The 15,538-nt window shown below is 38.3% G+C and overlaps 1 long non-coding RNA gene across 2 annotated transcripts in view; it reads left to right on the top strand.

The window, feature by feature from the left end:
* LOC148981733 (uncharacterized) overlaps window positions 1–15,538 on the top strand; it is a 70,736-nt gene that overhangs the window by 4,923 nt on the left and 50,275 nt on the right. The window contains exon 1 of one of the 2 annotated variants that reach the window (XR_016168346.1): window positions 4,931–5,347. The exons of the other annotated variant lie outside the window; for it this stretch is intronic. This is a non-coding gene — a long non-coding RNA (uncharacterized LOC148981733). Of the gene's footprint in view, window positions 1–4,930; window positions 5,348–15,538 lie in introns of those variants that run through there. 2 annotated transcript variants of the gene reach the window in all.

Genomic DNA, 15,538 nt, shown 5'->3' with positions numbered 1-15,538 from the left:
TAGCGAGGCGCCATGCGTTAGAGCCCAAGAGGAAGCCACACTCCGGGTGGAGTGGGCAGTCACACCAAGGGGGCATAGGGTCTCAGGATCACATTAGAATAGGCCGGCCCGAATTCCAGGCAAGCTGCGTCTAGCTCCCCCACCCTCTTAATGGGGTCTATTGTAACCTAGAGCACTGTCTTAATTGACAGGAACTTAAGGTCTACTGATTGCAGAGGCTCAAGGGGAGCACTCTGTAGGGCAGTTAGAACCGCTGAGAGGTCCCAAGAGGGAACGAGAGGAGGGCGAGGAGGATTCAGTCTCCTCGATCCTCTGAGGTACATGATGATCAGGTCGTGATATCCCACAAACTTACCTTCAACTGCGTCATGATGTGCGACGATAGCAACAACATAGACTTTCAGGGTGGAGGGAGAAACCCTTCGCTCCAACCCCCTCCAAGATGAGAGGCTTCTAAGCGAACTCCATTCGTCATCATCAGACGCATCAGTTTAATGTTTATCAGTATAATGCTTCAATTTGTTTTAATATTAGTATTTTAATATGGAGTCAAAATGAAGCTTTTCAATTACATACACACTGTGTGTGTCATATATATAATGTATGTGTGTGTTTAATATAATATATTTACACTTACCTTTTATGTTGAATACGATTAATCACAAATAATATATTTGACAGCAGTAATGTGTGTGTGTTTATATACATACACACGTCACATAAACATTACACACCCATACATCATCAATAAATACCCAAATCATCAGATTAGACTGCTCAGGCTGACCATGGTTTAGCGTTACCCATAAAGCCACTATGTCATCCAAGCTGCACTAGTCAGAGTCTGCGTGTAGCTGTCCTCAGTGTTATGCTTATTGCTATGATTCAGCAAAGCCAGCAGAGCATAGTACAAATCACAGACAGAATGTTCTGTCTGCTCGCTGGATTACTGGAGCTATTTCCAGATAGCACTCTGTAGTTTTCTTTCTGCCACACATACACACACATACAAGGTTTTTAAGGGCTGCCTGCCTCTGGGGACAGCTGTGATCTCTCCGAGTTAGGCTCACTGATCCATGGCTCCTATATATTCATGTGTGAAAGCAGTGATGGCTATATGTCTATAAGCCCAGAAGAGAGTCATGAATTCTTAGATCCTAGAATGCTCTAACATTTGGATGCTGGAGTCTGGACTCCTTATGCCTTATACATAGAGCAAACATGAAACATTCAGTCTGATGAAAGACCCTATCAGATCAAAAGCACTGTGAATAGCAGCACTGTTTTTTTTTTAGAGATGGATCCAGGTTCTTGACAAGCTCTGGGTGTGACCATCCCGACTGTGTTTGACCGTGGGACATTATGTACTTTATCTGCTGTCGTATAGATGGTCTGTATGCTATATTTATATTTAGACTCTTACACGGTATGTAAATGTGTAAATGTGGGTCATGAAAAAAAAGAGGAGATTATGTACAGAGTACAGACAGATCTGCTGTTGGTGTCTGTGGGATATATTAGATTGAGAGATTTCTAGGACAGACATCAGAGAACATTCAGATTGCCCTAAACCACATACACACAGTTCAGGATGTCCTCATTCATTTGCCATATAAGACACACATCCATTGCTATATGTGTAATTCTCCTGACAATAATGCTGGTACAGTTTATAAATATACAGTATTAGATAAATGTTGGACTAACTCTACATTATGGCTGCATTTTAGAATAAAAGTACAGTCATCAAAACTGAAATAACACAAAGTGAGGAAGGCTGGTAATTATGTAGTGACCAAAACATCAAAAACAGATCAAAGCTATCTCATGATTTTGTTGCCTCAAAGTAGTTATCTTTTTAAAGTGAATTTTTGACTGGTGCTCCAATAATACACCATTTGTGTATTATTTTTCTCTTTTTTGGCAAAACTGGTCTTATATCGTCGCCCGGGTGGTGTGTTTGGGATCATTGTCATGCTGGAAGATCCAGCTGCGTTTCATCTTCAAGGCTCTCACTGATGGAAGGAGGTTTTGGCTTAAATTCTTACGAGACATGGCCCCGTTCATTCTTCCCTCAACACGGATCAGTTTTCCTGTCCCCTTTGCAGAAAAACGGCCCTAAAGCATGATGTTTCCTCCCCCATGCTTCACAGTAGGTATGGTGTTCTTGGGATGCAACTCTGCATTCTTCTTCCTCCAAAACCGACGAGTTGAGTTTTTACCAAAAAGTTCTATTTTGGTTTCATCTGACCACATGGTATTCTCCCAGTCCTCTTCTGGATCATCCATATGCTCTCTGGCAAACTTCAGATGGGCCTGGACATGTACTGGCTTAAGCAGGGGCCACGCCTGGCACTGCAGGATTTGAGCCCCTCTCGGTGTAGTGTGTTACTTATGGTAGCCTTTGTTACTTTGGTCCCAGCTCTCTGCAGGTCATTTATCAGGTCCCTCCGTGTAGTTCTGGGATTTTTGCTCACCGTTCTCATGATCATTTTGACCCCACGGGATGAAATCTTGCGTGAAGCCCTGGATCGAGGGAGATTATTAGTGGTATTGTATGTCTTCCATTTTCTTACAATTGCTCCCACTGTTAATTTTTTCACATCAAGCTGCTTGCCTATTGTAGATTTACTCTTCCCAGCCTGGTGGAGGTCTACAATTTTCTTCCTGGTGTCCTTCGACAGCTCTTTGGTCTTGGCCAATGGTTGAGTTTGGAGTGTGACTGTTTGAGACTGTGGACAGGTGTCTTTTATACAGATAATGTGTTCAAACAGGTGCCAATAATACAGGTAACAAGTGGAGGACAGAATAGCTTCTTAAAGAAGAAGTTACAGGTCTGTGAGAGCCAGAAATCTCGCTGGTTTGTGGGTGACCAAATACTTATATTCCACCATAATTTACAAATAAATTCTTTAAAAATCATTTTTTTCTCATTTTGTCTCTCAGTTGAAGTGTACATATGATGAAAGTTACAGACCTTCCTCATTATTCTAAGTAGGAGAACTTGCACAATCAGTGGCTGACTATTTTTTGGCCCCACTGTATCCACAAGTTTCCTACGCCCCATGATGCCTTGCGTCAAAAGTGGGCGCGACTTCCGGTTGGAAGTAAACAAAGCGCGATCTGACATGCTTGACACTTGTTCATTCAACAGTTGACAGTCATTCAAGTTATAGCGATCCAAACTAGCTAACGATGTGGGAACACAACCTCAACGAAATTAAAAAGGGTGAAATAACAGTACCTTTACCCTCCGCAGTAGTTGATTGGAAGTATTATAATAACATTATTAATAATCAATACTCATCAAGGCATGGTGACAGACAGTTGTGCGAGCTGACAAACAATTAAAATAAAAAATACACACTTAGTCATTGTGCTTTGGAGTTTATTCAAAATTATAAATGAATGTGCTACTTGAATACATTAACTGGCACATTTGGTATTCTGTCAACACAGGCTTAGATCCTGAGTTTAGGTGCAACATCAGTAGAAAACAGCCAATCACATGCTGATAGAGTTTATAGAATATTAAGAATTTAAACAAATGTACACTGGAAGATTCGTCGTCTTTTGGGAGGTGATGGAAACTACAGTCGTTGGCAGGATCAGAGACGGGCTCTGGTAGGATCACTGTGATTTCGTTTTCAGCTTATGTTCAAAACAATCATGTTTAAGCCACTGAATTAGTTTAGTCCGGTTATACATACAACCGCTAACAGCACATGATGTCCCTGAGCTCCGTAACGACATCTCTCATAAAGATTTGCGTCTTTAAATAGTAAAATAATTCTCCGAAAAACAGCTAGCTTCTTCGCTAACTAACACACAAAATACCTTTGGAATGATACTTCCCCCGTTTTGCCGGAAGTTTCACCCACTTTATTTTTTACAGGAGCGCCCCTCGGAAACTTGTGGATAGACACTCACCTAAAGGATTATTAGGATCACCTGTTCAATTTCTCATTAATGTAATTATCTAATCAACCAATCACATGGCAGTTGCTTCAATGCATTTAGGGGTGTGGTCCTGGGCAAGACAATATCCTGAACTCCAAACTGAATGACAGAATGGCAGGATGTATGACTTCCATACTATGGAAGTCAATGGGAACAGAAACTGTCTGGTTACTGATTCTTCTAAATATCAGAAAATCGTCTAAATGTATTAGAAAGCAGTAAAAACCCAACTTTTTAACTCTGGGGGAGTTGTAAAATTAGGTTTTTTCCAAAAAAGTGGAGTATCCCTTTAAGCTCATCCACGTGTTTTACTAAAGGGGTGGTACGGTTTTCCAAAGATGGCTCCTGCCTGTATACACAAAGTGGACTGTCTTTATAAAATATCTTCTTATTAAACTGTCTGTACACTTACAAACTTCTCAATGCTTCGTTTTGCATGTTGGGACCCTCATTATGTTACTGTGTTAGTGTGGGGCTATTTTGAGCCTTGTTAGTGGTATTAACTAGCGATTTCTTTTTTACTTATTATATGCCCCCATATACTAGCGTTATATGCTAAACAGTTTTTAGAGATAAATCCATGTTAAAATGTAAACCCCATTTAAAATATCATAACAGGGGCACTTTAATGGTAAGTTGTATGCTATTGTCAAACTGTTTTGTCTTTCAATTGCTAAAGAAAACTAACACATAATTGACAAATAACTATATGCAGCAGCTTCATGACCCACGCACGTTAATTGAAAGCTGTACTGGAACACTAAGATAACACATGTATAGAACTACTAAGTTTTAAAAAAAAAATTCTTCTCCCCCCGTGTCTTTTCTTGCCAATGGCACCAAGTAAGCCGCCACGACTTCCATTGGTTCTTTTTCAGAAACGCAGACACACTGTATGCTTACATAACTTCATTCTCTGTGGGGATGCAAATGTAATACAGTGCAAACAGTCAATTTTAATTCTTGATCTCTCTCTCTCTCACACACACACACACACATGCACTGCATTTGCAGTGGACTTTGGCCTGTACCAGATGGCTTCTGCTCTGCTACAGGGCTGAGTCTCTGAGAGGGGAGGGCAGGAGAGCGGAGCAGAGGAGGGTGGGGGGTGGACGAGTATGCAGAAAAGTGGCAGTGGTCTTTTCACTGAGCGTTTGTGTCTGGAGTGTTCACTAGCTTCTACCACACACACTCTCTCTCTCTCTCGCTCTTGCACTTTTTGCTCAGGGAAGAGGTTTAAACTGGATTTAACTGACTGAGGAAAGAAAGTAAAGTGAAATAGAGGAGCAGAGCAGAACGTGTGTTGTACATGTTTTTCAGATATCTCTGCATGAATATAAAGAACTGTCCCCAAACGAAACGGACGGCTGAAGTTGTGGAGTAGTGGGTAAGTATGTTTCTGGAGTCTGGCTGAGTGTCGTGTGCATGAGAGTGAGTGTGTTTGTGAGGTTAGGTTTTGATACCATAAACATGTTTTTCTCAGTACAGTTTTTCACTTCATGGCAATGGGAGGGTCTAAAGTTAGCTCACAGGTTTTCTTCATCTAAACACGTGGCTTTAAATGTCTTAAACGTGATTTAAATGTAACAGTATTTCACTTTTGGAAGCTTATGATCAGTTTAGAAGGGTAAAAAGACTTTTTGCAGACAAGAATGTTTGATTTGTATGTACATACTTGATAAGTACTGCTGACATCATGTCTACTCTGTGAAATGTGTAAAAATTAGAAATATTGGGATCTGTATGCGAGTTATGCTATATACTTGAATGAATGTCATACGAATTTGTGTGCATGCGTGTGTGTGTCGTATACTCATCTGGAATGTTTGCATGCGTGTTGTGGATGTGTATTAATCCTAACGGAGGGGTTGCTCACTGCTGCAGTGTGTGATGGACTCAGCTGCCGCCTTTTTCCTCGTCTGTCTCGTCTGTGTCTCTTTTGTTCAGACGTCCAGACATCTACTGCATCCAGAAATAGAGACGGTCTCTCTCTTTCTCTCCCCAGTGTTTTGAGGGGAACACACAGAGACATAGTTCAGACGGCATCAAAGCAGCTCATCACAGCTGTCTGCATATGCCGTCGACTAATTGATGAGCCAAGCGATGCAAGAAAAAGCTCTGATTCGTACATATCGCTCCTTAATCCATACAATCGCTCCTCCGTTACTTGCTAAAGGGCTTTGAATTGTTTATGCTTATGCTGCATTAGCAATGTGTGCGTAGCCTGCAAAAGTTGTTGGGTAACTTTTCTGGTTCAGGGGTGGTTGGATGATAATCTGCATGAGAGTTTGAAAATATACAGCATGTCCAAAAGGATATCCTGAGGGGAAACCGCCGAAAATAGCCGTACTTTTTGAACAAGTTGCTTGTGCTTATGGAGAACGAAAGAAGCAGATAAACTGATAAAATACAGAAAAAAAAACAACAGAGTGAACAAGCAGAAAGGGAGGTAGAGATACAGACTGAGAATGAGGGAGAGACAAGGGCTTACTAGGAAGAGAGACACATGCGGTCTTTGCATGCCGTGCATTCTTAGTGGCTGACCCCTATGGAAAATAACAACAGGCACATGTGAAGGTCATGCAGTCATCATCCTCCCCTCTGACCACTTGCACACACACCACTGGTCATATAGTGCACTTTCAACACTTGCTTCGCTCAAACCTTTCTGTCAGCACTTGATAAAACCTCCTAATTCAAAGTCGTCATTTCTTTATTCAGAGAGAGAGAAGGAGAAAAGTGGGACAAAATCAAACAGAGGCGGCCGGCACCTGTGATTTAAAAATTGTTTCTTGTTGTATCTGATTCAGTCTGATCTCATCCCTTTCCTCCTCTTTTTTTTTTAATCCTATTAGTTCTCAGGTTTTTTCTTAGCTGACTCATACTGAGGAGTGAGAGGTCACGATGACTCCCATTGTGCTTGTGAAAGGAGACGATGAGGTCATGAGGGACTTTGATCCTTCACAGGTCAAAGTTCAGATTACGGGCAGGCTGTGTTCTTGGTTGGATGCTGTTTTGAGTGGCTAAACTGAATAAGATGACAACTGGAGAACCCATTAGATTAGATTATAAATACTTAAATATGTAAATATACTTATATAATATTTATTTCTTGTCATTTGTTAGAACGTGAATAAACTAAATATTCTACGTTTTTCTTTATAAGTGGAAGATGATGCAAATTTTTTTTATTTGTTATTGGCGTCCTTGGGATTTTTGTGAATACTCTACTCCCCTCCTTACCTTTGCTCTACTTCTGTCTTCCTGCGCTGTTACGCAATGTCTGGAGATTACACACTTTGCCTTGTAAAAACTAAATTATTTAAACAACAGTGATCATAATAATTAATGAGAAACCATCTGCATATATAGGCTATGATCTATATGAACTATCGCTATTTGAAAATAACCATGTGATCTTCGGCTGGGATGCATGAACTCAGTTTGTCAGTTTCACAATATTGAGAAAATTTAATTCTGATTATTTCATGGTATTTAGTTAAATAATTTTAATTTTACATTTTAGGCTCAATGAAGGGATTTGGGAGCACTGCAGGGTTCACCACAAGATTTCAAAATAGTTGTTGATGGTGTAACTTGACCTCAGCCAATGGCGTCGCTCAGAGCTGCTTTTCATCCCTCCCACATGTAAACAATGGCATGTTGCCCAGAGCAACTGCCAAAACCGCCATGCCTCATATGAACTGACCGAAAGTGCCTTTTCCCACCCCTCTCTCTCTCTCTCTCTCTCTCTCTCTCTCTCTCTCTCTCTCTCTCTCTCTCTCTCTCTCTCTCTCTCTCTCTTTCTTTCTCTTTCTTTGCCGTATTCTATTACTCCTTTTCTACTTGCTTTCTGTTGTTAGTTCACAGGAAGAGAAAGAAAAGATCTGCACCTGTAGTCAATGTTCTTTTGTGTTCGGGCACATGTATTCTCAGTTGTATTTGCCTTAATTAAACAGTAACTTTAAAAAAAAATAATTTTTATATTTATTAGATCAATTGATTAATGTTATGAATTTTTTTTTAATCCTTTCATGGTTTTTATAGCATCTTTCTTAGCATGTTTAGTAGTATAAAAGTAAAATTATATTATTTTATTTTCTAGTTAAAAAAAAAGAAAATAATAATTGCTTACAGTATCATAAATACTTTTATCTTATGTGGACTCATTGTATTGGAATACAAAGCAAACTGGACTTCACTACCTGTGGTTGCCTTTATTAAGAAAAAAAACAACAAAATCCAATTAGCAATTTATATCTGCTAAATTCAGATGAAAAGAATGTGCCGACTGAAGCTCGACTATCAGCACGTGTAAAGTCGACTGTCCTGTGCATTAAATTCAGTTCTCAGCTTATAAATGCAAAGGAGCGTATGAGACTGTTTGAGCTAGATGAAGTCTGACAGTCTGTATTTAAATTTAGTGTGTGGCAGCTAGAAGGGCAGCAATGCTGAAAATACATCGAGGACTAAATCTGGTTTTCAGTTTGCTATTACTAGATCCCAGATGTTTTTAGTTTCTATATGGTCAGATACTTAACAGAGCATACTGCTCATAAGTTTGGAGTTGTAATGTTTTTGAAAGAACTTTCTTATTTGATATATAAGAAACAGTAATATTTTGAAAAGTAAATAACTTTATTCTTTTAAAATGTAAATGTCAAAGCTGAAATCGGTTGTGCTTTTTTCAGGATTCGTTGAACAGAAGTTTAAAGTAACAGCAATATTTTTAAATAGAAACATATTTTAGCATTATAAATGTCTTCACTTTTCTGGTCAATTCATCCAAAGTGTTTTCTTTAGGGGGGAAAATAATTTTTACTGACCCTAAACTTTTGAACAGTAGTGTGTCTTACATTAGTACTCTTAATCTAAGATAGTATACTTAAAATGACACAACATACCACAATAACATAATGTAAAATATATTGCTTGAGGAACTCTCCGGAGATCTCTCTCCACACTCGGTTTCATTTGACGCACTAAACAGAAGTAGACTTAGTGACCTCATTATAATTGGCTAAACACAAACATTAAGGACGCAAGTAGGTGACAGATGTAAGAGCTGTAAGATCGGGAGGAGAATTCTGAAGAAAACAGGACAGATAAACAAAGCGAGACTTTGAATCTGACACGGGTAGTCATGTTGTAGATGAAGAAAGAGAGAGTGAGACAGAGATGCCTTGGGCTAAGTCTGACCCAGCAATGTAAAAATACCATCTATACACTCTCAAACACTCTAGTCAACTGATGATTCTGTTTATCTCCCTGTGACTCCAACCAAAACAGGGACACAACTCCCCATCTAGAAATAGATCAGACATACTCACCTACAGGATTATTAGGAACACCATACTAATACTGTGTTCGACCCCCTTTCGCCTTCAGAACTGCCTTACTTCTAAGTGGCATTGGTTCAAAAAGGTGCTGAAAGCATTCTTTAGAAATGTAGGCCCATATTGATAGCAGTTGATGGAGATTTGTGGGATGGACATCCAGGGCACAAAGCTCAACAGAAATCGAAACTCATCAGACCAGGCAACATTTATCCAGTCTTTAACTGTCCAATTTTGGTGAGCTGTTGCAAATTTTAGCCTCTTTTTCCTATTTGTAGTGGAGATGTGTGGTACCCGGTGGGGTCTTCTGCTGTTGTAGCCCATCCGCCTCAAGGTTGTGCGTGTTGTGGCTTCACAAATGCTTTGCTGTATATCTCGGTTGTAACGAGTGGTTATTTCAGTCCAAGATGCTTTATCTTGAATCAGTCTGCCCATTCTCCTCTGACCTCTAGCATCAACACAGCATTTTCGCCCACAGGGTTGCCGCATACTGGATGTTTTTACCTTTTCACACCATTCTTTGTAAACCCTAGAAATGGTTGCACGTGAAAATCCCAGTAACTGAGCAGTTTGTGAAATACTCAGACCAGCCCGTCTGGCACCAACAACCATGCCACGCTCAAAATTGCTTAAATCGCCTTTTTTTCCCATTCTGACATTCAGTTTGGAGTTCAGGAGATTGTCTTGACCAGGACCACACACCTAAATGCATTGAAGCAACTGCCATGTGATTGGTTGATTAGATAATTGCATTAATGAGAAATTGAACAGGTGATCCTAATAATCCTTTAGGTGAATGTAGTGTGCTGTAAATTACACTAGTGTAGGGTGACCATATTTTGATTACCAAAAACCAGGACACTCGGCCCAGCAAACACATGGGCCAACTCAAATGATACTCGAAGTTTACTCAAAGATACCTTATTAATTTCAATACATTTAAAGTAGGTTATGCCTCCTCTGTATGGATAGAAAATTGTTATATTGTTATATGAAAACAGGACATGTCCTGGGAAAACAGGACAGTTGGTCACCCTACACTAGAGTCCTGACAGTGTGTTAGAATATTATGGGTTATTAGAGGAAGGCTGCTTACTACAAGTAGTTTTTTTTTTTTCTCTTACTACAGCTATTCTAGAGTTTATGGTTGTGAATGGTGCTACAGAGATTAGATTAGTGCATCTACTGTTCATGCCAGAATAGTCTAAAATAAGGACAGGAAGTGGGTTGCCACAGTTGCAGGGGTCAGGCAGGGTCAACTGTGCTGTTTGTGTGACTGGAGGAATAGTATTTGAGCAGCTTATTCTATAATGGTGTGACAAGAACATAATTATTTATTATTCACAGAGCTCAGGCATATGCATATTTATAGTTGTGCATTATAAGCTTTAGTGATGCAAATTCTCACATATGAAAATATTTTCTGATAGTCATGCAAATGAGTATTTTGTATTGTAAAACGTTTCACTTTGGTTGTGGATGTGTCTGTTCTGTTTTTCTTTACCCAATGACAGCAATTTAGAGAAACATCAAGAGATTGTTCTTTTATAGCTCAAGAACATTTTCTGTAATTAGATAAATTGGTGCCATATGCATTACTGGAAAATATTACATTTTCATTTAATTTTTAATCATTTCTCATAGTATTTTTGTATGACATCCACAGAACCCAAACATCCACATTTTTTCTGATTCTGACATTGCAGTAAACCACTTATGTTACCATACAGTATAAACCGTGCAAATTAATGTTATACTTTGTTCTCAAATTGTTAATGTTAACAACGTAAGCATTGTGTGATTACATGTAATGTCCTTCCGATATGTATCCTTGTTTTCGCATGGGTCCGGTTGCAGTCTCTTTTTTTCTGTAGCCTCTCTGAAGTCCGAACAAAGTCTTTTTGCATTTTACAGAGGGTGAATCTCTAGTTGTCACTGGTGATTGTCGTTTGGACCTTTCTGGATCCGCCATCAAATTGATAAGTTTAAATATATCAAGTGCTGTGAGAAAAGGCCATAAATCTCCACCTCCAACATCATCCAAAATCTTATTTTATCATATTGACCAAAGTTTTAACGTGTGCTTATATTTTATTAGTCCCAATGAAATCAAAATAAAATGAGAGTTTTTTTTTAGTATGACATTTATTTAGGTTATCTGTACCGTAAGTTATTTGTGCTCCAAAACAATGATACAATTCTCATTTAAGATAAAAGCTTTCAAAACTTAGTCTCTCACTTTCGCCAAAATGGATCAATGATTTTGATGACATCACTCTACTCTCTACTCTCAAATTTTCTTGTCCAATGAAATGCTCTCTAGAATTCGAAGCATCTTGCTCCTTACACTATACAGTACATAGACACTGAATGCATGCACTCCTCAGTTTTTTCTTAGATGTTTCTACTAAAAAAATGTCTCCGTATAGGAGTAGATAATTGAAATAACTGACTTTTAATATTTTGATAAATCTTTGCAGTGTGTGAACATTATCTGAAATGTATGAGTATAGAAACAGCATATTTAAGCCAACAAAATGATTCTTAAATACTATTCTATATAGATATTAAAGAGATCTAATTTCATTTTTTTTCTTACCTTTTTATTTATTTAATGAGAAACACACAGACCGCAGCAAAACAATTTGGAAATAGCACACTCCCTGTTGTCTCCCTGCTTCCTGCTGCACTGGGAGGTGCCAAAGAACACGTTCCAGTCATTCTTCTGTGTAGTTAATCCAACCACAGAGAAAAAATCACATTCCAGCGTTAATTCATGGATTAATTTCGGTAAATTTAACATCAGAGCACGGCACATGTTTCTGAAACATCTGTTTATGGCATTCTTGTGCAAGTCTTTTGTGGGTTTTTGTGTATTTTGCAGATATGAAACAGTCACCTTGTCTTTGTTTACTCTATCCAGCAGAAATGTATCGTAACACATCGTTAAAGTTTCAGCATTTCTTAGCAGAACATGAGAGTGCCTCTCTGTGTACATTACACATGACAGAATGAGACTGTGTATGAAAGTTAGCCAAAGCAGTTGAAGAAAGCTAAGTGACCGCTTTGTTTATTATACTCTCATATGTAGTAGTCCAGAGAAGCATGCGTAGCAAGTCATGTAGCTGTACGCACACAAAACACACACTGTACTCAACCTTAGTCAACATGAAATGCTGTTCACAACTAATTAAATGTATAATGTACGTATTATAGAAGAAACAGGAATTCATGTTGATGTTAACAGTATGTATTTCTGAGGGAAACAAAAAAAGTGGAGTGGGACTTTTTGGCTATTGGGTATTGATTGGATGATAAAAAGTGTGTTACAGACCTGAATAAACGTTTGCAATACCCAAGCAGCTATTTTTCAGTTCGTTGGATCCAATAGCCTGCAAAGCCTTAGTGACGTGAAGAAAAAGAAAGTTTTACAACGAAAAAAAAATACTGTTTTAATATTACAAAGACAGTTTTTTTTTTCTTTCAATAATAACATACTCTGATAAATGCATTAAAAACTATATATAAATACATTTTGATTGACTTAAGATGCTATTCTGGCCATATTTAGTCTGGTTGAAGAAGAGACATTTAGAATAGCCTGTTTCTCAAAAGGCGTCCTATTTCCAGGTATGAAAATATGACAAAATGTGAGACTGGAAACCCAACTCCCCTTGTGACATACATTTCAGTGGTTAACTGAGAAGCCAGAATGCATGCCGGTAACGATGAAAGAGCTGAGGGTTCTCTTAAACAGGTAAATGATTGAGGAGTCCGTTCTAAAGCCAGAAAGAGAAAGAACCGCTCTGGAATGTAGTTTGACAGGTAACATGTATGTCGATACAGTTTCAGGACATCTGGCCACAGTCCAAACAAGGTTTCATTGAGTAACTCTTTGAGGGATATTTTTCTTTATTCCTTTCCCCCCCCCCCCCCACCATTCATTAAACATCTAGAGCCACAGAATGTCTCTAATTTGACCAAAAGATAGTTAAGACTAAGACGTGTCTAGGACGGTTTCTCTTTAGAACCGTGTTTGTTCTAAATTTCAACCCATTTTCAGCATGATCATTGTATGTATGTAGAATGGACACATGACTTCACCCTAATGGATAGAAATTATGTTTTTACTAGCGCAATAATCAGCAAGGGGTCAGTTTTTTTTTTCCCTGCATTTGTCTGCCGCTCTGGAAAGGAAGGAGCCAAACATGTGTGTGTGTGTGTGTGTGTGCTGGCAGTGTCACATGTGTGTTTCCTCCCAGAGAGGCCTTCACTGAGTGTATGTGTATGCATGTATATGTATGAACTTGTTGCACTGCAGCACTTTCCAGGGTCACAGGGTGCAGCGTTTTCAGAGCGGCACTGTATGTTTACAATGCTCACGCTGCACGCACTTGCATTCAAAGACATACATTAACCTACTCACCTACCCAGAGAGGCCTCTTAGGGTGGAAACCCAGTTCGTTCTCTCTAAAAACATGCAGCTGTTTTGTACAATTTGATTCTTTGTGTTGTCCAGTTAAAGAAATATTCGAAGTGAATCTAAATCCAGCGTTTGTTATATAATGTTGATAACCACAAAAAAAATTATGTAAACCTTTTTTTTTTAAATTACACTTTTGCATTTAGACACTTACAATTGAATTTTAGTTTAAACGCAAAAGTGATGCTTAATTTTATAAAAGCAATTCTTCTGCTATAATTTGTTTATTATTTGAGCTGTAAAGTGTTTGTTGTGGTGTTGTTTACAGTCCTGTTTTAGACTTTTTTTTTTACTGATTTCAAACTGAAATCATGTTAAAACAATTTGTTTACATCTTGTGATTTATACTTTTGTTTTGAAACGGTATGTAATGTTGAAATACATTTTTGTGGTAATCAACATTATGCCCCAAGTTATGTCAATCGAGCTTTAATGTTCCTTTTAAACCTTCCTGTGAGGACTTTCTAATCTATTTAGTAAAGCTAAAAATAGAAGAATATATATAATTGTTAAGTGTGTAAATCTGTCAAATGATTTTCAACCTCTTTGAACTGATTTGAAACTAATTGATACTTTTCGGAAAATTCGTGGAGTAAATAATTCGCTTTTATAAAAAAGAGACATTCTATGAAAGTCTAAGGCCGAATTAGAAAAAGAAAGGACAAGTACTGGGAAAATTGGAGACATGAGAGATGTAGTGAAATAGAGAAACAGTCAGACTGTCAAAGGCTCTATTGTCTTTACTTTGCTCTGGGCTCAAGACATCCGCATAGTTGTACCTCTCCATGGGGCATTTGCACAGCTGTGTGTGTGCATGCGCGGGCGTCCTCTTACGCAGTATGGGTTACAGTGTAACTGCCTGTGTTTTCTCTAGGAAGTGTTTGTCTTATAGGCCGCTGGAGAGGCCCTTTTGTTTAACTTGGTGGTGAGGATCTTCCTCAAAGCGAAGGCCTTCAACAATACAGTACGCTCGTACTGTAGTTTAGTCAATGTGTGTGTGTTTGAATGAGTCTCTCTGCAAGTTTGTTTAGTGCCTACGCTCCAAGGAAACAGCAAGCGGTGGCCTTGCTCAGTTATTACAGTTATTATCTGTGTTTACAATACATCCAAGTTGCAAAATTAATTTAGGTGAGAAAAAGTTATGTCGCATAAAACATTTCCAAAGGGAAAAAGTGACATTTCAAACCCCATGCTTGAGAAAACAAAATCATCACTTTGCTGGAAATTGGCTACTTCCTCTCAGATGTTGGCAAACATTTTATGGACTGCCTTTGGCTCCAACATTTCTAAATGACCAGAGAAAGATCTTTTCTTTTTGTTCTCAGAGCAAATTATTCAGTTACACAAACTTATTGAGACAAAGACATGTGATTTTTGTGATGCTTATCTAGGAATTTATTTGGTAAATGTGTAGTCATCGTGGTCAATATGCATAACCACCTGATGCAAGCATATTTTATGTATGAATTTTTTTTTAATTTTTTTAATTTTTTTGCATTTAGGTATTTCCAAACACTTTTTTAATGTAGTGTCTCTAAATTCACAAATATCATATGAAACCCAAACTAATTTTTCCCCAGTTTCGTACCCCACCATTTTAAAATTTGCTTATACAAAATGTGGATCACATGAGTTTCTCATTGTTTTTCACCAAAAGACAAAAACAATTGAATGAACAATATTAAATGAACTTGTATTTTATTTGCATCTTGGTATTTCTAAACAGTATATGTATGTAATGTGTAGTCCCACATATACA

The sequence above is a fragment of the Pimephales promelas genome, chromosome 4, assembly GCF_988280905.1.
Source record: "Pimephales promelas chromosome 4, fPimPro1.hap1.1, whole genome shotgun sequence".
Lineage (NCBI taxonomy): Eukaryota > Metazoa > Chordata > Actinopteri > Cypriniformes > Leuciscidae > Pimephales > Pimephales promelas.
This window is presented reverse-complemented; position numbering and strand designations above follow the sequence as displayed.